Here is a 24092-nt window from a genome sequence, read left to right as displayed (position 1 = left end):
GCTAGTCTCACAGAGATCTGCTTGCCTCTGCCTCCCGAGTGCTGTGATTAAAGGCTTGTGCCACCTACACCCTGCCGAGATCCCATCTTGAGCAAGTAAAGCAAAACCAAAAAATACCTCCCATTGATTGATGACTTATTCTGAGATCTTTCCTATGCTAAGTGCTTCTGAGAGTGTGTTTTATTGAATCCTTGTAGGACATGGGAGTAGTTACTAGTAACTGTTAAGCACAATAAACCACCCATGAAGCCCAGCCTCACTCAGCCAATACCTGCCTACTTCTCTTAACTGTTCTCACATTTATGGGAGATACTTGGAAAGGAGACACCTAGGTGGGAGGCAGATACAGACTCTGGTGTTCTAAGCTTGCCACTGTGTCCAGCTTTTATGTGGGTTCTGGGAACACGCATTCAGGCCCTCACACTTAGAAGGCAGTGTTTTACCAGCTGAGCTTTCTTCCAGCTATCAGCAGCATTCCCTCTATGTATTTGCCCATGGTAGCTTTATAGCCCTATGTTGATGTCCACAACTAGCCTCTTGTAGTGATATATTATTTATGATTTGTTAAAATTTGCCTGAGGATTCTGAAAGCAGAGTCACAAGCCATAGAAGCCAGGCACATACCTTAAATCCCAGCAGCCAGAAGCAAGGAGATGGTGGCACACACCTTTAATCCTAAGACTCAGGATTAAGAGGTAGATGGATCTCTATGAGTTCAAGGCCACCCAGATCTACACAAAGGTGAGTCAGTCTAAAAGCGAATTATAGCTCACACCTTTAATCCCAACATTAGGGGAGTGTATAGGACAGATTAAGGTCTCAGAAAGGCTTTTCATTCTCCAGTCACACTGAGAAGAGGCAGCAGTTTGAAACTTGATGAAGAGCTCTTGCATGGATCAGTCCTTTCAGCCTGAGCTTAAGGTGAGAGCTAGTGGCTGACTGCTTTGCTGATCTTCAGCTTGAACCCCAATATCAGCCTCTGGGTCATTTATTTTTTGTGTGTTACAGCCTCTCAAATGAACGTCTCTAATCTCCACTCTTTTGAAATATTTATTCATATAATCCCACAGCCCTCAGGTCCTGAGTTCAGTTTTCTCTCTAAGCTTCCTTGTCCTTTCCGTTAGCCCTGCTCACATCTCAGGGCTCAAAACCTTGTTATGCTCTTGAGTTAACCCTTAGTCCTGTTCTCTATACCCCATATATAGCTATTACCTCTGTGGGATCTACCAAGACATTCTTCTAAACATATCAGCCTCCCCCTCCCTGATTTCCGTTACATCCTGCCCCTTCACTAAACTCTTTCTCTCCCTTCCTTCTTTCTTCCCTCTCTTACCCCCTTCTCTCAGAGAAACACCAACAAATATGCAAAAACCAGTAAGTCAAGTACTACACCTAGCACAAAGAACTAAGTTGTGAACTAGAATATCCAGGCGCCTGTTCTGAAGGAGTACAAATATATATAAGACAGACAAGGGAACAAGTACTTACACTTGGGGAAAAGTGCTGTATGTTTGTTGTGAAGTCCTTTAGAGAAACCCTGATCCAAAAGTGACATTTGTGCTCTGGCCTGGAGGTAGATCCATAATTTGGCAGGTTAAAAGTTGGTGTGTGAGGGAAATGAGCACTGGAGGCCAAGGGGACTGGTGGGAAAGACTTGGGGAGCTCCTAGATAGATATTCGGTGTGGCTGGGAGCAGAGTATCAAGATGGACTATGAGAAATGAGACCTAAAGTTTGGATAGATTTGAGCATTCCCCAAGACTTGCTGTAAAGTGGCAAGTGGGTTTGATTTAAATCTTTGTTATTTATTTATTTATTTTGGCTTTTCAAGACAAGGTTTCTCTGTATAGCCCTGGCCTGGAACTCTCTCTGTAGACCAAAGTGACCTTGAACTCAGAGATCTGAGCCCACTCTGCCTGCCACGTGCTTGAGTTTAAAGGTGTGTATCACCACCACCACCACCACCTGGCTAAATGTTGGGCTTTTAGGATAGGATTGGAATTAGATAAAATTAAGATTAGAGTTGAGCCCCCTTGATTAAATCCTTGGAGCTTTATGAAAAGAGGAGAACACACCCCCCCACACACACACCTCTTGCCATTTTCTGCCCTAAGCAACCTGTGAACTCTAGCAGCAAGGCCATAACCAGATATAGCCTCTTGGTCTTGGACTTGTAGATCTGAAAACCAAAGCAAGCACATATATACACACACCTACACAAACACACACACAAGTACAAGCATATGCACACGTGCACATACACACATACCCATCTCAATTTCTATTTATTTGTTTTGGTGTGTAGCCCTGTCTGTCCTGGAACTTGCTCCCAAGACGAGGCTGGTCTCAAACTCAGAGATCTGCCTGCTTCTGCCTTCTGAGAGCTTCGATACTGGAACTAAAGGCATGGGCCACCATGGCCCTGCCCAGTAAAGCCTCTCTTCTTTATAGAGCTACTCAGTCTGTAGTATTTCATTCTTGGCACAGAAAAGTAGACTGATACAAGGCTGGATCCGTGAGAAAGGCCCAATCATGTTCTTGAATTGGGTTCAGGGGCTACCAGTTTGTCCCACATCACCGGGAAGTCACTATAAGTCACCAGCAACAGAGAAACATAATCAATATTCATTATAGATAGCATTACCCATAGAATGAAAAGTAGATTTGAAGAAGAGCTTAGGAAAGTGGTTGTTGTTATGTAAGCAAAAATAACGATGTTGGCCTGAGGAGCTGGCTCAGGTGCTAAAGTGCTTGCAGCATCCGCACAAGAGCCTGAGTTGGATCTGCAGCACCCGTATAAAATAAGGCGAGTGAGGAAGCACATGCCTGCATTCCCAGCTCCAGGGAAGCAGAGCAGGGTAATCCTGGAAAGGTTCAGCGAAAGACCCTGTCTCAAAACCAAACAACAAACAAAAATCAAAATGAAAAGAAACATGAGAGCAGTTGAGTAAGGCACCTGACATGACTCTCACCTTTATACACACATGTGCACACAAACCCTCCTCCCCATACACAAATGATATCAATGGCCCTGGTCAGCAAACGGTCATGAGATTGGAGAGTAACTGGCAGAGTGGTATTCATAGCTTAGGGTTGATGTCAGTGATTGATTATGTATGTCTGGGAAAGAGACCAGGGAGGAGTGAAACATGGGGTTGGAGGTACAATTAATTCACAAGAACAAGGAATACTGAGAGTTGACCCATATCTTAGTTAGGGCTGCTATTGCTGTAACAAAACACCATGACCAAAAGCAACTTAGAGACAAAAGGGTTTATTTGGCTCGTGCTTCTACATCACTGTTCACTATTGAAGGAAGTCAGGACAGGAACTCAAAGATAGCAGGAAATTGGAGGCGGGACTGATGCAGAGGCCATGGAGGATGCTGCTCACTGGCTTGCTTCTCGTGGCTTGCTCAGCCTGCTGTTTTATAGAACCCAGGACCACCAGCCTAGGGGTAGACCCACCCACAATGGACTACGCCCTCCCACATCAATCACTAATTAAGAAAATATAGATCAAGAGTGGTTGCTCGTACCTTCAATCCCAACACTCAGGAGACAGAAGTAGGTAGATATCTATGAATTCGAGGTCAGCCTGGTCTACAAAGTGAAGTTCCAGGGCAACAAGGGCTACACAGAGAAACCCTGTCTCAAAAAACCAAAACAAAAAAAATGAAGAAAATAAAATAAAATGCTGTAGTGGCTTGCCTACAACCCCATCTTATAGAGGCATTTTCTCAATTGACTTCCTTCTCTTAGATGACTATAGCTTATGTCAAGTTGACATAAAACTAGCCAGAACAACTTGGTTTGAGAAAAAGATGATGAATTCAGCTCTGCCTATGTAGAGCTTAAAGTGATTGTGTTTTAGCTGAGTCAGGATGTGTGGTAGGCAGTAGGACTCACGGCTTTGGAGCTCAGGAGAGGGACTGGAAGTTGACAGCATTGAAGTAATACCTGAAGTAATTGAGTAGATGAGGTCATTGGGAGGGCCTGAAAATACAGCCTTATTTTAGGGATGGGCCTGGCTTGGTAAATGAGTAGAAGATCAGGAAGTGGAGGTAGCAAGTTTAAACAAGTAGTTCAGAAGGTTTCACTATAAACAGAGAGGAATGTAGTGCAGTAGTAACTGGAGTAGCCTGTGTGTGTGTGTGTGTGTGTGTGTGTGTGTGTGTGTGTGTGTGTGTGTGTGTGTGTGATGAACAGGACACACTGCTGTCTAATAAGAGACAGGGTCTGCTAATTTCTAGTTCAGAGCTATTGGATCATCCCAGCCTCTTTGAAAAAGCACTAACCCAGTTAGCATCAGAGACTCTGGGTCAGGTAGAGGAGACACATTCCTTTGAAGGAGACAGCCTTCTTTGCCTCTAACAAGCCACAAGCCGCTTCCAAGCTCACTCTCACAGCTCTTTGCCCATACCCCCAGGAAAGCACTTAAGGACTGACTCAGAAGACTAGTTTTTCAGGTTAGTTAACCTTCAGGGTCCTAAAGATATTTTTCTCCAAAAGGCCTGCAGGAGACATCTCTGTCTTTTCAGGACTCTTCTTTGGGTACCAGCAGTGGCCTCTGGCAGTGAATCTAGAGAAAGACAATCTGAAGGGAGGAAGACAGATGTTCCTTGTCGGTTTATGCAATGTAGTTAAGTTACTCTAACATATCTTCATGCCTGTTTGATGTCAGGCCCTGCTAGTACTGCTGTGGGTCAGAGTTCAGTATGGCTAAGCATCTGGATATCCACATCTTTGAGCAGGGCTCTGGTTACAGATACAACTAAAAACTGCTTGGTACTGGTATTCAGAATGGTAAGAAAAAAGGAATCAATGGCACAAAAGAAGGACAATGCAGATCTGAGTTAAGCCCTGGGCCTCTCCAACATCCAGAGCTGGTAGCCGCGTCTGCTTTTGGTTTGCTCCTAGATGTAGACATTCTGTAGAGATTTGTGCAAATACATTCCTAGTGTTCTGTTTCCTGGTTCTGAACACAAATGTATAAGAAAAATAAATACATTTCAAATAAATTGTGCTACCAGCAGAAGAGCTGTGTTGAGGATTATTCAAGGTCACTGAGGGAATTTTCAGACCCTTACATCGTCTTTTTTCCACCAAGTATGTAAGGCTGGATTCTCTGTCCTTGGGGTTTTCTTACAAGGTTCCACAAGTCCATGTTGTAATTGATAGGTTACTCCATCTATCTCCTCTCCCTCCAGGTGGAGAGATGCTTAGCCGGCATTTCTATTTGGGTTTCCACTGTGCTTCTGAAGCATAATGTGCCCCAAATCAAATTTCTCTTTCCTCCAAAACCTGTTTCTTCCTTATTGTTAATGGCTCAGACAAAAACCTAGAGTTATCCTTGGTGCTTGCTGTTAACTAAATTTGTCAACAAATTTGTTTATATCACCTTCAAATACTCAAGTGCTGAAAATCTCTCACCATTCTCTTTGTTTCCACATTAACCCAAATCTCCATCTTCTCCACCTGGAGACATGTAATGCAGGAGCCTCCCAATGGTGTATTATGCTTTTGTGTTCCTCCCACTGGTCCATGCCTACATCCAGAGCAAGTGATCCTTTGAGCCAGCATTACCTTTTCGGGATGCAGCATCCACACTGCTACTTAAAAGTTCTCTAGTGACTCCCATCTCACTTAGGAAGGTCAAAGTCTTTATGTCCCTCTTCCAGACCTGCTCTACCTACCTCCCTCTCAGCCTTATTTGACACTCACCTGCTAATACCATCTACTAGCCAGCTGGATCTCTATATGGATCTCTAATGTGCTTGCCCGACACCCTGGGCCCTTTGCATTTGGGGATACTTTTGCCTACAACCTCTTTTCCTCAGATATGTCCATACCCCAGTCCCTTTCCTCTTGGATCTCATTTTCAGGGACATTGCTCGTGACTACTCTGTTCGAGATGATAACCACTTAGTTCTTGCCACCCACCACTCCTGTGTTGTCTCCCAAGTACTCAAATATATGTAAATATCTTCCTGTTTGTTTATTGCTTTTCATACACTCCCCTCAACTACAATGTAATCTTTCTGTTTGCTTTTAAGACAAGGTCTCACTATGTAACCCTAGCTGACCTAGAACTAGCTATGCACCAGCCAGGCCTGGGACTTACAGACAGCCTGCCTCCATCTCTGCCTCCAAAATGCCAGGATTAAAGGCAGTGACACAGTGCCTGTCTATAAGAAATAATCTTTTTGAAGACAGGTTTTTTTTTGTTTGTTTGTTTGCTTGTTTTGAGACAAGGTTTCTCTGTGCAACCATCCCGGCTGTCCTAGAACCTGCTCTGTAGACCAGGCTGGCCTCAAACTCAGAGATCTGCCTGACTATGCCCCTGAGTGCTGAGTTTAAAGGTGTGTGCCGCCACCACCTCGCTGTTTTGTGTTTTTGAGGTACCGTCTCATGTAGCCAAGACTGTCCTCAGAGCTGCCTTTGCACCCTAGGATGATCTTCAACTTCTCACCCTCCTGCCTCCTGAGTTCTGAGATTGCTTTGGTTCTCCGTCACTTCTGGTTTATGGGGTGCTAGGGAATCAAACTCTGGGCGTTTGTGTGCACCAAGCAAGCACTCTACAAATGGTGGCACATCTCTAGTCTTACATAACTTAATGCTAAACTTCTACCATTCACAGCAGTGCCTGCACATGTAGGGTACTCAATTAACATTTATTGAAAAGATGAATAAAGTATGGACAGCTGTAAACTTATTTTTGTTTGTTTGTTTTTTTTTTTTTTGAGACAGGGTCTCTCTGTGTAGGCCTGACAGTCCTGGAACTTGCTTCTGTAGAACAGGCTGGGCTACCAATAAACTTCTAATGTGTCAAGCAGGACATAAACACAGTCAGGGTCTTTATTATCCCCCCCATTCCCTCAGAAACATAGTTTTCCTACCTATCCATCAATCAACTCACTCAAACTTCAGTCAACAGCCCTGTGAACCTTCTCTGGTCTACATGATAACTGAGCTAACTCCTATCCCATCTGCTACCAGCTGGCTTGGTTCTCTAAACCTTCTGTTTCCTTTGCTGCTTTCTTTACCCCTACTACATGTCCTGGGCTCATGGACTTCGCTATTTCCATTCATGCATGAGTGTAGGCCTCTTGTCTCATCTGCTTCCTTTTTTTTAGCTAAGCAGTTTTAAAATGTGTATATGCACATGTGCCATCAGGTTCTCTGAGAAGCTAATATGCTATGGGTCATCTTCCTCCCAGAACATGGAACATCTACACATAGCACTTGGCATAGACATCCATGTGTTTCTGTAGTCAGAGCCTCTCCTCCGGGGAGTGTCTCTCTTGCTCCCCCCCAGGATTTCTGGTTGTTGTTGACTCTCCAGATGGGCTACCTCAGCTCCTTTCAGAAGCCAGAAGTTTCTTCTTCTCATATCATCAACACTTGTTATTTATTTACAACAAACTACAGGATGTATACAATATTTTGTTTTTGAAATGGGCTTCTTGCTCTGCCGCTCAAGCTGGCTGTGCACTTTTAGACTCAAGCAATCCTCCTGTCTCAGCCTCCTGAGTGTCTGTGCACCTGGCTATGCCCAGCTGTAGATATTGTATGCATCAGTTGACTTCATCCTCTCGATGACCCTAAGAGGAAGGAACTATTACAGTCCCAGTCTTCCAGATGAGAGAACTGCTGAGCTACATGCTTTGCCGGTGCCTCATAGTTCCAAATCAAGACTTGGTTACTTCTGCGCAAAGGTTGTAGCTTATGGACTGCTGTTTTCTTTGACTTCCCGATTCTACCACCTGAAGCCCGCCTTCCCCCTACCTAGACCCACGCTGCCCTCACCCTACCACACATTGCTTGTTATTCTTAACTGCTGTTACCTCTGATTGCCCCCATCTCCACCTGAAATCGGCCGTCTTTAATGCCTCCATTGCTCTGGCACCCTTTCTACCCCAGCCACACTTCAACCGACCACAGGTGGCTTCTTTGCTTGAGTACATGTGAGCTATGGTTGGGTTTCATTTCCGCTTCCATTCTTAGCCCACCTTTGTTTGCCTCTGTGACCCTTGCTGGCTCTAAATGGAACACAGAAGTCCTTTTCACAGTGGGCCTGGGCATTTCTGGTTCCAAAGTCACAAGTGAAATCTAAGAAGAAGGAAGAAGACAGTTGCTGAGTGTCTTACTCTGTGCTAGGATCTCTGATAGGCACCAGGACACAATCCAATTCAGAAAAGCCTCAGCTTGCAGGTACATCCACCTACAATTTTTATGGGCTCCTGGGTGCTATAAGGTAACTGGTTTAATTCCTTCTTCTCTCTGGATTTTGATGGTTGTGGACCTTTCTGCAACACAAGTAACTTTTAGTTGCTCTTTAGGGAGCAACATACAGTTCAGACTCTATATGGGAAAAACACCTGACTGGTGGTTAACCCCCCTCTTCCCCAACTCAAATCTCAGACTAGCCTGTTAAGTTTTACTTGGGTTTATGAGTCACATGATTTTTGTCTTAGTTGATTAGTGCAGCTTATCATCAAAAAAGCAATTTATGAAAGTCTATCAATGCACAATATGAAAAACTGCACATAAAAATGGGCTGAGGATGGGGAAATGACCTGGCGATCTTAACTCAATCCCTGCTACCCACACAAAAAGCCAGATATGAGACCTGGCATGGTGGTTCATACCTTTAATCCCAGCACTTGGCAGAAGCAAGGATATCTGTGATTTTGAGGTTACCTACATAGTGAGGCCACTCTACATAGTGAATTCCAGGTCAGCCAGGGCTACATAGTGAGACCCAATGGAATAAAAAATAGAAAAGATAGCTGTGATGTGATGGTACATTTGTGTAACACCAGCACTCCAATAGCTCAAACAACTCTCAGACTAGTGTGCAGCCCAGTGCCAGAAATAACCAGAGACCTTGCCTTAAAAGCAAGGTGGAAGGAGAGAACTAACATCCTGAAAAGCTGTCCTCTGAACTCTGCATGGGTACTGGGGTACTCATGTACACACACACACACACACACACACACACACACACACACACATGCACATACAACCCTTTTTGTTTTAAACTTAAATATGCTGGAACTTTTGCCAACCGATTCCAGTCCTGTCTTCTCTAGTTTCCCAGAGTATGTCAATCCAGTAGTCATGTTTCAAGTACATTGACACTCGAGGTGGTTCCTTGAGTTCCAAGTTCTTTCTTTGGGGATCGTGAGATCTACTGTGCCAAAGATATGCCCCAAACCACATTTGCAAGGGTATGCTCCTCTGGACACCAGTCCTCAGAAATGTTTTCTGAAGACAGAACTCTGAGCTCAGATAAGCTGAGGGAAATGCTACATGCTTTCTGTTCTGTTTCTAGTATCACATTTGACATGAGCCCAGAGAAGACTCTGGGAGATCCTTAAAGTAGAAAACTTGGTTTCACTTTGTTACTGTTTTCAATACTTATTTGACTTAAACTACTGTTTTCCCCCTGTGGAATGCCTTGAATATTTCTCAGAATTAATGTCCCACAGAACAGGAAACAGGTCAGCCAGCTTTAAACATTCTTTAAAGATGTGTTGTTAAATCTGGAAGCCACTGACTGGTGATGTTACTGGATTGTCCAAATCAAGATGGACTATGAGTGTAAGATACATACAAGATCTAAAATATCAATAATGCTTTAAATGCATTTATTTTTATTGCACATGTATGGCTGTTTTGCCTGCATCTATGTCGTACTATGTACATGATGTCTTTGAAGAGACCAGAACAGAGTACTAGGTCCCCAGGAACTGGAGAGTTACAGATGTTTTGAGCTGACATGGGGATTCTGGGAACTGAACACAAGAACAGGAAGTGCTTTTGACTGCTGAGTCAGCCTCCAGCCCCAAAATGTCAATAATTTTTACATTGATTACATGTTGGAATAGCAGCGTTTTTGAAAAATTGGTTTAAAATGTTATTAACATTAATTACATTAACATGGATTCTGATGTACGCTACAAATTTTGGAGCAGAGAAAATCTTGTGTCTGGGAGAGAGTCAGAGTTGAGCCCAAGGTCCATGCTGCTCCTTGGAGATGAGTAGATGAACGCTGTTGATCGTGGTTATGAATATGGAAGATGTGACTGGGAACCAGAAAGCTGTGGGAGGAGGAGATGCTAGATCAACTCAAGAGTTCCAGAAATATGAGGGGTACACAAACGGCCATGCTCAATCGTGAGAGCAGTTATGGGTAGAGTTGAAAAGGAGCTGTCTCCTCTAGGTGACTCATCTACAAAATGGGGGTGTAATCTTCTCAAGGCTAGTGAGCCAATGAGATGACATAACAGGTTAAAAGTGTCTAGCTCTGAACAGACACACAGAAGGTGCTCGGGACATGCTAACTGCTAGTTCCTACATGGCCAGTGTAATGGTCCATCTCAGTTGTTATCATAGGAGATCTGGAACTCAGCTAGAGGCAGGCCTCTGCACGTGCCTGGGAGGGAATTCTCTTGATTGGTTAACTGAGCTGGGAAAATTCACCCACTGTGGGTGGTACCATTTTCTGGGATGGGATCCTGGGCAATATGAAAAGGAGAAAAAGATAAACATGAGCATTCCTCTCCTCTGCTTTTCCACTGCTGATTGTGTCCAGCTGTCTGCCCTTTTACTACCAGTACTTCCCTGCTACAATGGACTTTACCCTCAAACTGAGCCACACCACCAGAAAACCCTTTCTCCCTTAAATTGCTTTTGTCAGCATCTATTTTCATAATAGGAAAAGTAACTAATAAAGCTACAGTCTTTTCACTAATGTCTTTACAGCCAGTGTCCTCTTCCAGTGTCTATGGGATCCACACCTAATGTTTTGAAGTCTCCAGTGCAGGCAGAAAGAGATATTTCTGGAAGAAGTTGAGGGAATGGGGAGAGAAGGCTGCTTTGTCCCGAGGAGTGGGTGAGTAGCTAGGGGATGTACACACTGCTACCCCTAGCCTGCTAATGACACCATCAGTAAACCTTGCGTCGTTCTAACCCTTAGCCTTTGTGCTGCTCAAGGGGGAATTGGCTAGACGGCTCTTGCCAGTTTCTGTCCTTGCCATCTTCTCCCTTCCAGAAAGCTGCTCGCTTTCTCCTGACCCACAAAAGACATCACTTCCTTGAAGACTTGGCTCATGTTGAGCCTTCTGGCAGCTCCTTCCTGGGGCAGAGGGCCAAAATCCTGACAAGATTAAGATGAGGGTTTGGAACTGGGCCAAGCTGGAAAAACAGGAAAGATGACGAACAAGCCGCCTCCTTCTGGGGATTGTTTGTTCCAGTGTTCCCTCAATTGAGAGCTGTGGGCACTTTGCAACCCTTGACATTTTACCCAGTGCACGCCTCCGGCCTTTTCCTGCCCCTGCCCTCCAGCACTTCACAAGTTCTAGTGACTTGTTGGATGGATTCGCTCCTGGAGCCACTTGGCTAACTGTACCCAATCCTAGAAATCAGGAAGCACACAGACACATCTTGAGTGAGTGTTTACCATGTTTGATAGGAGGATACTGTCTTCTAAAATGAGCCCCCTTCAGCTTCTTAGGGTAGGAATGTCCCTCTTTGCTGCCATGGAAAAGGAGGCTCAGGGTAACTCCCTAAAGTCTCCAGCGTGTTAGCATAGCAGCCACAAATGAGGAGGGTTAGAAGAGAAAAAGGTGACTTATCAATTCAGGGCAGAGGCTTGCCTGGCGGATGAGGGTTTCTGCTGTGATTTCTGACTCTACCACTTAATATTCCAGGAATGTGGACGAGCTCTTAACAGGAGGCGGTGTAGGGGGCATTTCAGAGCACAGGCCCAGAGTCAAATGTCAGTTCTGACATCTGCTAGTTATGTGACCTTGGGCAGTTTCCTTTGCCTATCTGCACTTTGGTTTCCACAGTTATAAAGCAGTGTAATAATAGCGCCGACCTCATCAACTTGTTGCAAGGATTAAACGTGATAATCCATGAGGAACACTTAGCACGCTGTCTGGCTCATGGTCTAGCGCCATCCATGTCAGCTATGGGATGAATGTGGGCCTAGCCGACTTTGTCCACCACCTGTTTCCCCACCCATCACCCTGGTGGCTCTCTCAGCACTTGGCACATGGTAGGTATTCACTGCCTTGGCCACTTTAGGAGTGGCTAGAAAATGACTCTGTTTCTGAAAACAGGCTTCCGGCAAATGTGCAGGAGTAGATTCTGGAGGAGGAGGATTTCAAGAGTTTCCCAACCAACAAGTAAGGCATTGCTTTTTGCATACTAGTATAAACTTGAAAATATTTCCAGATGGGAAATACCCATTGGATCCATATGCCACACCCACTTCCGATTGTAGCCTATCCAAGCAGAAACATACCTGAATTCATACCTATAGAAGCAAACTGTATTCACTGAGTTATTTACACTACACAACTCACAAACCTAAAAGCAGTTTAAGGTCTTAAGTAACCCATGACTTAAAAGGTTTGCCGATTGCTTATCTGATTCATGCCCTTTTAAACATTTCCGGTGACACCCCCCCCCCCCCCCCGTCACTTTTTAGCTCATTGTGTGTTTGGTATTCAGGCTCACTCACCGTCTGTACCTTAGAGTAGGCCCCCATGGGACAGACCACAGAATTCACAGAACACTTAAGCGGCAGTTAAAATTTCACAGTATGGCTGACTCATCCATTCAACATACACTAAGCATTTGGGGCTTGGGAAACTGGAAATGGCAAACCAAAGTACTACCTGGTTTCCAAGAGAGATCTTGCCAAATGGTTCTATATCTGTTCACCAAGCCTTAGTGAGAGGACAGGGTGAGTAATATGGCCCTGATTACCACGAAAGTGGTGTTTTTGCTGCACAATTCCTTATATGTAGGGAACTGAACAGAAGGAGCCTTACAGGCTGGTTTCAATGTTGTGGGGCCAGTCACTTCCCTGTTGTGATCCCCAGCTTCCTCATTTGTAGAGGGGGGGGAGATCTTTTTGCTTTGAAAGACACATTTTCTCCACTCATTCATTCATAGAAGGTGGTATTTCCTAAGGGATGGATTGCTCTGTGTTCTGGCTCTCTAGGAGAAAGAGAAGAAAAAGAACTTGGGTTGAAGCAGGAGCCCTGTAGGACTGTCTCATCAAGTTCAGCAGTCATTTTCCTGTGGGTCCTGCATGTCCAGTCTATCGAACAGTAAAGGCAAGAGCAGTTTCTTGCCCAAATGGAAGAATGCGCGTTTCACTGGGTCATTTGGTAGATTGTATTATTGCTTAGCAAATGTTTACTTCACCTTGCCCTCCCCACTTCAAGAGGAATATACTTCCTCACCCTGTTGATGCTGGACTTTAGTCATGTGACTTGCTTCAAGCCACTGAGTATTTCCCTTTCCACCTCTTGAGCAATTGTCCTTGGCCATGAAAACGCCAGGCATCAGGGAGTCCTTCAGCTGGACATAGAACGAACAGACATGTGAGGCAACTGTGCATGACACAAAGCTTGGAGCCCAGCCTGACCCAGCTGACACACAGACTCCTGGGTGAGAAATGAATGTTCATTGCCATGTGCGCTGTGTTTCTGGAAGCTTAACATTTTTTATTTGTTATTGATGCTTGGAATTTCATGTATTCTATGATCCGGTCAGGATAGTTACCTCACATTTTTTGTTATTGTTGCTGTTTTTGGTAGGAATATTAAAAATCTTTTCTTCTCCTTCTTTGTGTGTGTGTGTGAGCCAGATATCAACTTTATGTGTCAGTACTCAGGAATCCTCCATTTTGTTTTCATTTTCAAATTAAATTAAGTATCTGTTATTATTTTGTGTGTGAGCATAATGGGGGGCATGTGTGCCACAGCACATGTGTGGAGGTCTGAGTACAGCTCTGTGGAGTTACTTCTCTCCTTTTACCTTTACATGGGTTCTGAGGATGGAATGCAGGTCTTCAAGCATGTATACAAACTCTTTACCAACCATTTTGAAATATGAGTTATTGTTTATTATAGTAATCTATAGAAGCCCTATGGTAACGAGGATTCATTCTTTCTTTCCAAATCCAGTTTTACATGTTAACCAACTTTTCTTCTTTCCTTCGTTCTTCTGGAAGTTGATTTTATGCAATACCATCATGACAAAATCAGACCAGTGTGAAACTTTAGCTGTCTTGACACAGACTGTAGCTTGGATCCTGGGGATGGATTTTCTATTTAGATGACATCTGACCTGATATCTGAGTGTTTAAAAGGGGCTGGTGCTGTGGCCAACTTAGGGGAGAAGTGGTCTATAATCGTAGGGAGAAGCTACATATACATTGCCTTCGGAGTTGGGGGAAACTCCGCCTGGATTTTGGTGGATGAGGGGAAGTCAGGTCTGAGCCCCAGCCTAGCCCCCATAATCTTAACAAGACATCGCATCCATTCCCAGACATTCCTCAGGCACTCACTCACAACATCAGCTCCAAAGCTGAACTTCCAGACCTGTTTTTCCTCCTCCTTTCCCTTCTCAGTCAGTGAGTGACACCACCATCTGCCTGCCTGATTGTCCAGACTAGAAACCTGCACCCCTTATTCCTTCTCCCCCTCTCTCCTCCCCTTCCCTCAGCCCCACATCATCTGTCTCCAGCTCTTGCCAACACAACCCAGTCCTTCTTTTCTATCTGACTATCCCAGTTGAAATTGTCCTTTCTTGCCTAGACACGGCAGGAGCCAGCTCCCTGGCCCCCTGACCCTCAACTGCCTGACCCCCTGACCCCCTGGCCCCCTGACTCCTTGGCTTTTGCTTCTTTGTCTTGGTTGGGTAGTTGTTGTTTTTTTCAAGACAAAGTTTCTTTGTGTAGCCTTGACTGTCCAGGAACTAGCTATGTAGACCAGGCTGGCCTTGAATTCAGAGATCTACCTGCCTCTGCTTCCTGAGTGCTGGGATTAAGGCATGTGCCACCTTGCCTAGCAATGGTGTATGTCTTTAATCCCAGCACTCAGAGGGTGGATCTTTATGAGTTTGAGGCCAGCCTGGCCTACACAGCTGGTTTCAGGCCATCTAGGGGTATATAGAGAATCTGTCTCAAAAAAAATAAATAAATAAAATGAATTTTTATTCCCTTTCAATGTGTAGAACAGCAGAAATTGTAAACAATCTAGAATTGACATTTATGCTTTCAATTTAGGATGATAGTGTTTTAACTTTTGATTATTTGTTTATTTTTGCAATACAGAGACTGAATTTCGGGCCTTGTGCATTTAGGTAATTGTTTACCACTGATCTTCATCTCTGTCACTGGTTCTTGTAGATTTTGAGTCAGTCTCACTAAGGTGCACAGTCTGGCCTGGAGTCTTCGATTCTCTGCTTGCCATCTGCTGAGTAACTGGGATTAAGATCTATACCATCATCCTGGCCTTTCGTGTTGTATTTATGTTTCTTGTCTCTTGTACCAAGAACCTGATTTTTGGGGGGAGGAGGGGTTCGAGGCAGGGTTTCTCTGTGGCTTTGGAGGCTGTCCTGGAACTAGCTCTTGTAGACCAGGCTGGTCTTGAACTCACAGAGATCCGCCTGCCTCTGCCTCCTGAGTGCTGGAATTAAAGGAGTGCACCACCACCGCCTGGCAAGAACCTGATTTTTTGGAGGGGGAGGAAAGGGTTTATTTTGTTTACACTTCCATATTACAGTTCATCATTGGAGGAAATCAGGACAGGAATCTGAATTATAGGAGCTGGTGCAGAGGTTGAGGACCATGGTTCTTCATGGTCCTGGGGTGTGGCACCACCCACAGGGCTGGGCCCTCCCACATCAAACACTACTAAGAAAAGACCTACAGTCCTGTCTACAGCCCTGTCTGTCTACAGCCCTGTCTGTCTACAACCCCTCTGTCTATAGCCCTGTATGTCTACAGCCCCATCTACAACCCTGTGAAGAACCTGAGTTTTAGCTTTTTAGTCTGGGCATGGTGGCAAGGCATGCCTTTTATCTCAGTGCTCAGTATTCAGAAGCAGACAGATTTCTGAATTCAAGGCTAGTCTTGTTTATGTGTGGAGTTTCAGGTCAGGTAGGGTTACATAGTGAGATCCCTTTTCCATAGCCTCTTCCAAACATTATAGCTTTTTTGCTTAAACACCCCACTAAGTCCAGTTAGTAGCACCCATATACATCTGGATGTGGTGTCATTCATTGGAGGATGGACAGTTTAACAGGGGTCACACCTATAAAAACAAAACAAACAAAAACCTGGCTTTCCCTTCCCTGGTAGCTATCAGCTGGGGCTTGTGTGTCACTCTACTCTCCATGCTGGGATGTTGGCTGGCTTGATCTTGCTCAGGTCATGTGCAAGCAACCACAGCTGTTGTGAGTTCATGAGTCCTGTCATGTCCCACTCTCCCCAACTTCTGGCTCTTACAATCTTTCTACCTCCTCTTTCCCAGTAAAGAAGAACCTGGCTTTAAAAAATACGTCTTTATTTATTTACATTGTATGTGTGTATACATGCACAGGTGTGTCATAGCATGCAGAATTCAGGGGATAGCTTACAGGATTCAATTCTTTCCTTTTTCCAAGTGGGTCCTAGGGCTTGAATTAAGGTGAGCAAACTTGGTAGCAAACAGTTCTACCCAGTGTGCCACATTGCTGGCCCCAAACCTGGTTTTTAATGATATAGTTATATCAATTTGCTTTACATTATGATATCTATAAAATTATTTTATTAATGATATGCTTGTGGGAGACATTTTAAGATTAAAACATATTTTGTTCTTGCCTTTTGGGTATATTCTGGTGGGAATATATAATCAAATTCTACTTAAAAGTAATTTGAAATAATTCCTTTCTAAATACTTCCACCATCAATTTAATTCATAGTTTTGTACATTTGCTCCATTTTCCTTTCAAGTTCTAGGGATTACTTAAAATTCAATTTTGTTTTAATAATTACATGGAACATTTGTATTATTCCATAGCCCAGTCTTAAAGTACACTCAAGTTAATCTAGCTTCTATACCTGTTTTTTCCCATGCTAATCTCTCCTTCCCCATGGGCAATTTTATTTATTTCAAAAGATATTTTTTATTTATATGTATGTGTGTGTCATCCATGTGCATGTGCCCAAGAGTATTGGATCCCCTGGAACTAGAGTTACTAACAGTTGTGAGCTGCCATGTGGGTGCTAGGAGTCAAACCAGAGTCATCTGCAAAAGCAGCCAATGTTCTTTACCACTGACACATCTCTCCAGCCTCAGATAAGTAAATCTTAGAGGGGGTGAGGGAGAGGAGACTATATTTTCTATTTGAGCTTTTCCAGCCACTATACCTTTCTATGTCTAAGTTTCTCAAATGGAAAGGAGTAACAAAGCCTATATAATCTATGGATTTTTGGCAAGACTAACTGGGCTAGTGCTGTTAAAATGCTACACCTGGAAATAAGGGATGTTTGACAAATACCAGCTATCTTTACTATATCTGCCAGGGGCAGGAGGTGTGGAGGTGTGTGGGCAGGGGTGGGTCTCTGAGGAGGGAATCTGATTTGCTCCTCTGTTCCTGTAGGAGTGGTAGGAATCCTATAACCCAGAGACTAAATAGACCATGATTTCATATTTGGAGATGAAAGCTTAGATCAGAGTTAGATGCTAGCACAGACAGTGGCCTCCAAGCTTCCAAATATCCCTGTAGGCAGATTTTTCTGTCCCACCAGCTAGCTCCCAAATAACCATATGGAGACTGATTAATTATGAAAGCTTGACCAATAGCTTAGGCTTGATTTAGCTAGCTCTTATAGCTTAAATTATTAATATTATTATTTTGATTTTTTGAGACAGAATTTCTCTGTGAAACAGTCCTGGCTGTTCTGGAGCTCACGCTGTAGACTGGGCTGGCCTCAAACTCACAGAGATCCACCTGCCTCTGCCTACTCAGTACTAGGATTAAAGATGTGCACCACCAAGTAACTTAAATGAACCCATTTCTATTAATCCATATGCTACCCTAAGGCTTGCTTACCTTATCTACATATTGTTCATCTTGCTTTCCAGCTTCACCTGTGTCTTCTCATCTCTACCCTTCTTCTTCCCAGCATTCTCTCTGCCCAGAAAATCCTGCCTAGCTTTCTTCCCAGTTTTTGCCATTTTTTATTGAGCTATACATTTTCCCCCATTCCCTTACCTTCATCCCCTCTTCCCTTATACTCCCCTGCCTCCACCTCCCAATTTACTCAGGAGATCCAGGTATGTCTCTCTTAGGGTCCTCTTTGTTACCTAGGTTCTCTGGGGTTATGGTCTGTAAGCTGGTTATTCTTTGCTTTCTGTCTAATATCCACTTATGAGTAAGCACATATTATATTTGCCTTTTTGTATCTAGGTTACCTCACTCAAGATGGGTATTTCTAGTTCTGTCTATTTTCCTGCAAATTTCAAGATGTCACTGCTTTTTTACTACTGAGTAGTACTCCATTGTGTAAATGTATCACATTTTCCTTCTCCATTCTTTGGTTGAGGGACATCTGGGTTGATTCCAGGTTCTGGCTATTACAAATAGTGCTGCCATGAACATAGTTGAGCAAATGTCCTTGTGGTGTGAGTATGTATCCTTTGGGTATATGCCCAAAGGTGGTATTGCTGGGTCTTGAGGTAGATTGATTCTTGATTTTTTGGGAAACTGCCATACTGATTTCCAGAGTGGTTGTATAAGTTTGCATTCCCACCAGCAATGGAGGAATATTTCCCTTACTCCACATCCTCCACATCGTAAGCTGTCATCAGAGTTTTTTATCTTGGTCATTCTGACAGGTGTAAGATAATCTCAGAGTTATTTTGGTTTGCATTTCTCTGATGATTAAGGATGCTGAGAATGGCTGCTCAGCTTCATTAAATTAATCAGAGTGAAGTATATTCACATACAAAAGATTATTCCACAACATATCCCCCTTCCCAAAAACTTGTGTGTTGGCCACATACCTGAAACTCTCCTGAGGCTCAGATGAACTCTGGAAGAAGAAAGAGGAAGCACTCACATGACTGCATTTAACCTGGGTTTATTTAGAGTAAACATTTACCACAAGACAACAGGGGCCCTGGAGATAGAAATTAAATCTAATCACAGAAAAAAATATTTTGTTTTGAAACTGTGTGTTATGTAGCTCAGTCTGGCCTTAAACTGACTGTAGAGTCAAGGATAACCTTAAGCTTCTGCTCTTCCTTCCTCCACTTTTGAAGTGCTGGGATTACAGGCATGCACCACAATGCCTTTTTATGTTGTGTTATGGATGGAACCCCAGGATTTGTGCATGCTAATTAAGTACTGTACCACTTGAGCTACATACCTAGCCTCCAAAGGCATCTTACACATTTGTTTTACATGAAATTCAAGCCCACTAACATTGTCTAATGGTACCTGGAGGTACAGGAAGACATGAGGTTTCTTAAGCCTATTTCTCCAACAGTGTGAGATATCGGAAGGATGGAGAAAGGATACAAAGCTACCAAGGAGCAGCTTTGCTCATTGCAAGAGAGGTGGTGGTGGTGGTGGTAGTAGTGGTGATGGTATCTAGGACTGTCCTGTCCAATATGGAAGCTAGGAACCCTCTGTAGCTCCTGGCTGCCATGTTGGAAAACATAAAATGAGTCTTTTTCTGTCCCACCAGCCAGCTCCCAGATAATGATATAGATAGAGGCTTTGTATTAATTATGAAAGCTCAGCCTATAGGTTATGTGTGTTCTAACTAGCTCTCACAACTTAAATTAACCCATTTTTTATTAATCTATGCTCTATCATTTGGCATTACCTCTATTTCATCTTGTACCTCCTTGTTTCCTTTTCTCTCTTGGTGTATCCTATACACCTAGATTCCTCCTCTTTTTCCTTTCTCTCCCCAGAAACTCTACCTATACCTCATGTCGAGCTATTAGCCATTCAGCTTTTTATTACACCAATCACAGCAATACACCTTCACACAGTGTACAAATATCCCACAACATTTCCCCCTTTTTGTTTAAGTAAAAAGGAAAAGTTTCAACTCTAATACAGTAAAATTATATACAACAAGAACAATTATCAAGTAAGAATTACATTCACAATGTCCATTCCATTTGTATGACAAATTAGGAGAAAGTATTCTATTACCTATAATATCTTGATGAGTTCAAAGTTTTATTCCTAAATAATTTTTTATTATAACTTGTATTACCACCCTAAAATATCTTTTTAGACCTTACAACATCTTGGATAAACAATTTAAGCTTTTATGTTTATCAAACTTACAAACTTTACATCGCTTATGTTAAGTTTCTTTTCTGAATTTAGTAATAAGGAAAACAGTAAAACTATAACTATCTAGGCAAACCTATCAAAGATTCCAGAAGGATATATTGCCTGATTAAACAGGAGGTGTACAGCAAGCAACTTCCCAAACTAAGAAATGACAGAGACATCTAGCTGCCTGGAAAGTCATCCAAGGTTCCTCTGTAATGTTAGAATATCCATCTTTGACCTACAGGCTTAGAATGTCTAACATATCTCCTTGAACATCCATGTCTTACAGATGTGTCCTCTGCACCCTAATTATCTCCTCTTACTTCCTCTCTCTGCCTGGAAGTCCCACTTATACCTCCTGCCTAGTTACTGGCTGTTCAGCTTTTTAATTACACCAATCGCAGCAATACACCTTCATACAGTATATAATTATCCTACTATAGAAAATCAAGCCCTAGAAATTTCCATCGCTGCTTAAAGTTCTAATGGATAATGCTGGTCAACTCTAGGCCATGCTGAGACAGCACACATAGAAATTTTCTGTGCCCAAATAGATCCTCTGAGGGTCTTGGGCAGCTGTGCTGTTGTCCATGTCTGTTTCTCTGGTTCTTTGTCCCTCCTATCTCCAGGAAGTCCCTGCAGTTTTGGCTCTTCTATCCCCATTCCCCAAACATATTCCATCTCTTTCCAAGTGTCTTTTTCAGGATCCCAGAAAGCCTCAGGTTGGATGGTCATCTGTTCTTCATCATCCACATAGACTTGATGGAGGTGGCTGGGAAGTGGAGACCTGCAGGGGCAGCCCAAGTTGGTTTCTACTAAATTGCTGCTGGTTTATATTTCCTGTTTCCCCTGGGCCTATCCCTGCCCCTTCCTTTCACCGTGTTGTTTACTTTTGAAAGAAGGGAAATGGAGCTTCCCAGTGTCCGGCCCCTTAGCTAGGCTACTAACCCCTTCCACCCTCCACTGAGACCTTCAAGCTCTCAGTTCCACTCAGGTGCCTGTGCCCACCCCATAAAGGCTTCCTCCAGCATCACAATGTACAATTGCAATTGTTCTTGGACCTGATACCCCAGACTCAGAGGAAGTCTCCACCCATCTCTATTGTGCAGGGGTGATGTGACTACTGCCTTGTTACCCAAGTTTCATTCAACAGCTGCTGGTGATGTGCTCTGAGCCAGGCCCTGGGGATGCTAGGTTCTACAAGACAAATGAAGCCCCTGCTTCCTGCCTGTCCATCATAGAGGGAGAGACAGACAATAAACAAGGAAAGGGGATCTTGGCTAGCAGATTGGTTCTGAGTTGGAGCTAACTGTGTGGGCTTGGTGAATGTTCAAATTAAACTTGCCTTAGTCTACCCCCCATGGCTGCCCCCTGTTCCTTGGGGTCTTAATCTCAGCTCCCTACCAGTCAGCTTTGCTGTCATTCAAATTCAGTTGTTGGCATTTCCCAGTATTTCTCTGAGCTGAGACATCTGACCAATTCCACCTCGTTGGGAGGGTTGGGCTCCAGATGTAGTAGTAAGTGCTGGTTTCTGCTTAGTAGCATGTTCAGTGGAGACACCAAGTGGTCAGACTCTGGAACAGCCAGACTCTGGGACAGCAAACTGAACTGTGGAATAAGGTGGCCTGATCCAGACACAGTTGATTTATCTTAGTCCTGGTCCAGTCTCTGATGAAGCTCTAATCCTAGCTGAGGCAGAGAGCCTGTCTACCTAAACAGCATGTCTGTTGTTTATTTGAAACAGGGTTTCTCTGCATAGCCTTAGCTTTCCTGGAACTTCTTTTGTAGAGCAGGCTGTCTTTGAACTCAGAGAGCAACCTGCTTCTGCCTCCCAAGTGCTGGGAGTTCTCAATCTTCCTGATGCTGTAACCCTTTAATACAGTTCCTCATGTTGTGGTGATCCCCAGTCATGGAATTATTTTTGTTACTACTTCATAACTATAATTTTGATACTGTTATCAACCATAATGTAAATATCTAATATTAAGGATACATGCTATGGGACCCCTGTGAAAGGATTGTTTAACCCAAAATAAGTCACAACTTACAAGTTGAGAGCCACTGGTAAAGACATGTGCCACCATGCTCAGTTCATGTCTTATTTTATATTTTTGTTTATTTGAGACAGGGTCTAGGCTCACCTTGAGCTTATGATCTACCAACCTCAGCTTCCTTTTCCTTCAACAAGACCACACCTACTCCAACAAGGCCACACCTCCTAGTAGTGCCACTCCCTTTGGGGACTATTTTCTTCCAAACCACCACAGGGAAGAAGAAAGAATATGATCAAAATATATTGTATGAAAACTGTAAATGAAAATAATAGTTTTAAAAGTGCTGTCAGAGCCGGGCGGTGGTGGTCCACACCTTTAATCCCAGCACTTGGGAGGCAGAGGCAGGCGGATCTCTGTGAGTTCGAGGCCAGGCTGGACCGACAGCTTCCAAAACAATACAGAGAAACTCTGTCTCGTAAAAACAACAAAAAAAGGTTTTATCAGACATAATAGTACAGATTTTTAAATGAAGGCTATTGGCTAGGCATGGCTTTTCTGTAGTGATTCTATTTCTTTGCTAAATTCTACTTTCATATCTTGAATTGTTTTCATTATTTCATTAAACTGTTTGGGTTTTCATGGTCTTCATTAAGGCATTTTTTCATGCCATCTTTAAGGTCCTTTGGACAAGTGAATAATTGCTATTTTGAAGTTCCTGTCATATGTTTCAACTATATTGCATTCTCAAGACATATTACAATAGGACCTCTGGCTTCTGGAGGAGTCATAACGTCTTGGTTCTTCCTGTTTGTGTTTTGTGCTGGGATCTAGACATCTGGAGTCACTGCATTTGTGGTGTTTCTTATTGTAGGTATCTGGTTTGTCTTTGTTGAGTGGGTGTTCCAGTCTTTAGTAGCCATTGCCTAATCTGGATACCAGTCAAGTGTGACAGCTGTGGAATCCCTGGTAGAGAGCAATTCTGCAGGTTGGTGGGAGTCACAAAGGAATGTAGATGGGCTAGACAGACTGGCTGGGTCCCAGTCAAGTGTGGAGGCTGTGGGGTCCCTCACAGAGACTTAATCTGGGTCTCAGTCAAGTGTAGCAGCTGTGGGTCCCTGGTAGAGAGCTGTTCTGTGTGCTTGTGGGAAGTCACAAAAGAATGGAGATGCGAAAAATAAAAAAATGAGTACTTAAATTTGATAGAGGCAGACCTATCAAGTGCTGTAGAGGAATATGAGAACTGAAATTATAAAGCTGGGCAGTGGTGGTGCACGCCTTTAGTCCCAACACTTGGGAGGCAGAGGCAGGCAGATCTCTGTGAGTTCAAGGCCAGCTTGGTCTACAAGAGCTAGTTCCAGGACAGCCTCCAAAGCCACATAGAAACCTTGTCTCAAAAACACAAAAACAAAAACAAAAAAACAACAAAAAAATAAAATAATGGATGTGGGTTAGAAGGGATGGCTGAAAAGGTCAGGGGAGAAGATTTAGAGGGACCGTGGGTCCACACCATGATCAAGTCCCAAGGATATGGAGTTGGATTTGGAGGAGGGGCCCCTGACATCACCTTCATAAGGGTTTCCGTATTAGAAGAATTTTCATAAAGCATCCACATAACTTACACACATTGCTGGCATCCCAGAAGACTTCCCAGGCTCCCTTATTTTAGTTACTTATCTTTTTGCTATGGCAGACTACCTCACAAAAGAGATGTGAGAGAGAGAGGGCTTCTTTTGGGTTATGGTTTGAGGGGATATTGTTCGAAAGGGCAGGAAAAACAGGATAGTGGTGGTTTGCAGCTGGGACTCCTTACCTGGGCACATTTTGGCTTAGCAGTAAGTGGAGAGGGAATGCTGGGTGGGACTGGTCTATGTTTTTTCTTTCTCCTCTCTTATTTGGTCTGGGTATCCAGTGTATGGAATGATGCCACCCAGGTGTAGAGTGCT

At 43.6% G+C, this 24092-nt stretch overlaps 1 long non-coding RNA gene across 2 annotated transcripts in view; it reads left to right on the top strand.

The window, feature by feature from the left end:
- Window positions 1-7909: 7909 nt before the first annotated feature.
- LOC110343265 overlaps window positions 7910-24092 on the top strand; it is a 38533-nt gene continuing 22350 nt past the window's right edge. For both annotated transcript variants that reach the window (XR_005871656.1, XR_005871655.1), the window contains exons 1-2: window positions 7910-8212; window positions 10769-10898. This is a non-coding gene — a long non-coding RNA (uncharacterized LOC110343265). The remainder of the gene's footprint in view (window positions 8213-10768; window positions 10899-24092) is intronic.

The sequence above is a fragment of the Mesocricetus auratus genome, unplaced genomic scaffold (genome assembly GCF_017639785.1).
Source record: "Mesocricetus auratus isolate SY011 unplaced genomic scaffold, BCM_Maur_2.0 Super-Scaffold_100028, whole genome shotgun sequence".
NCBI lineage: Eukaryota > Metazoa > Chordata > Mammalia > Rodentia > Cricetidae > Mesocricetus > Mesocricetus auratus.
This window is presented reverse-complemented; position numbering and strand designations above follow the sequence as displayed.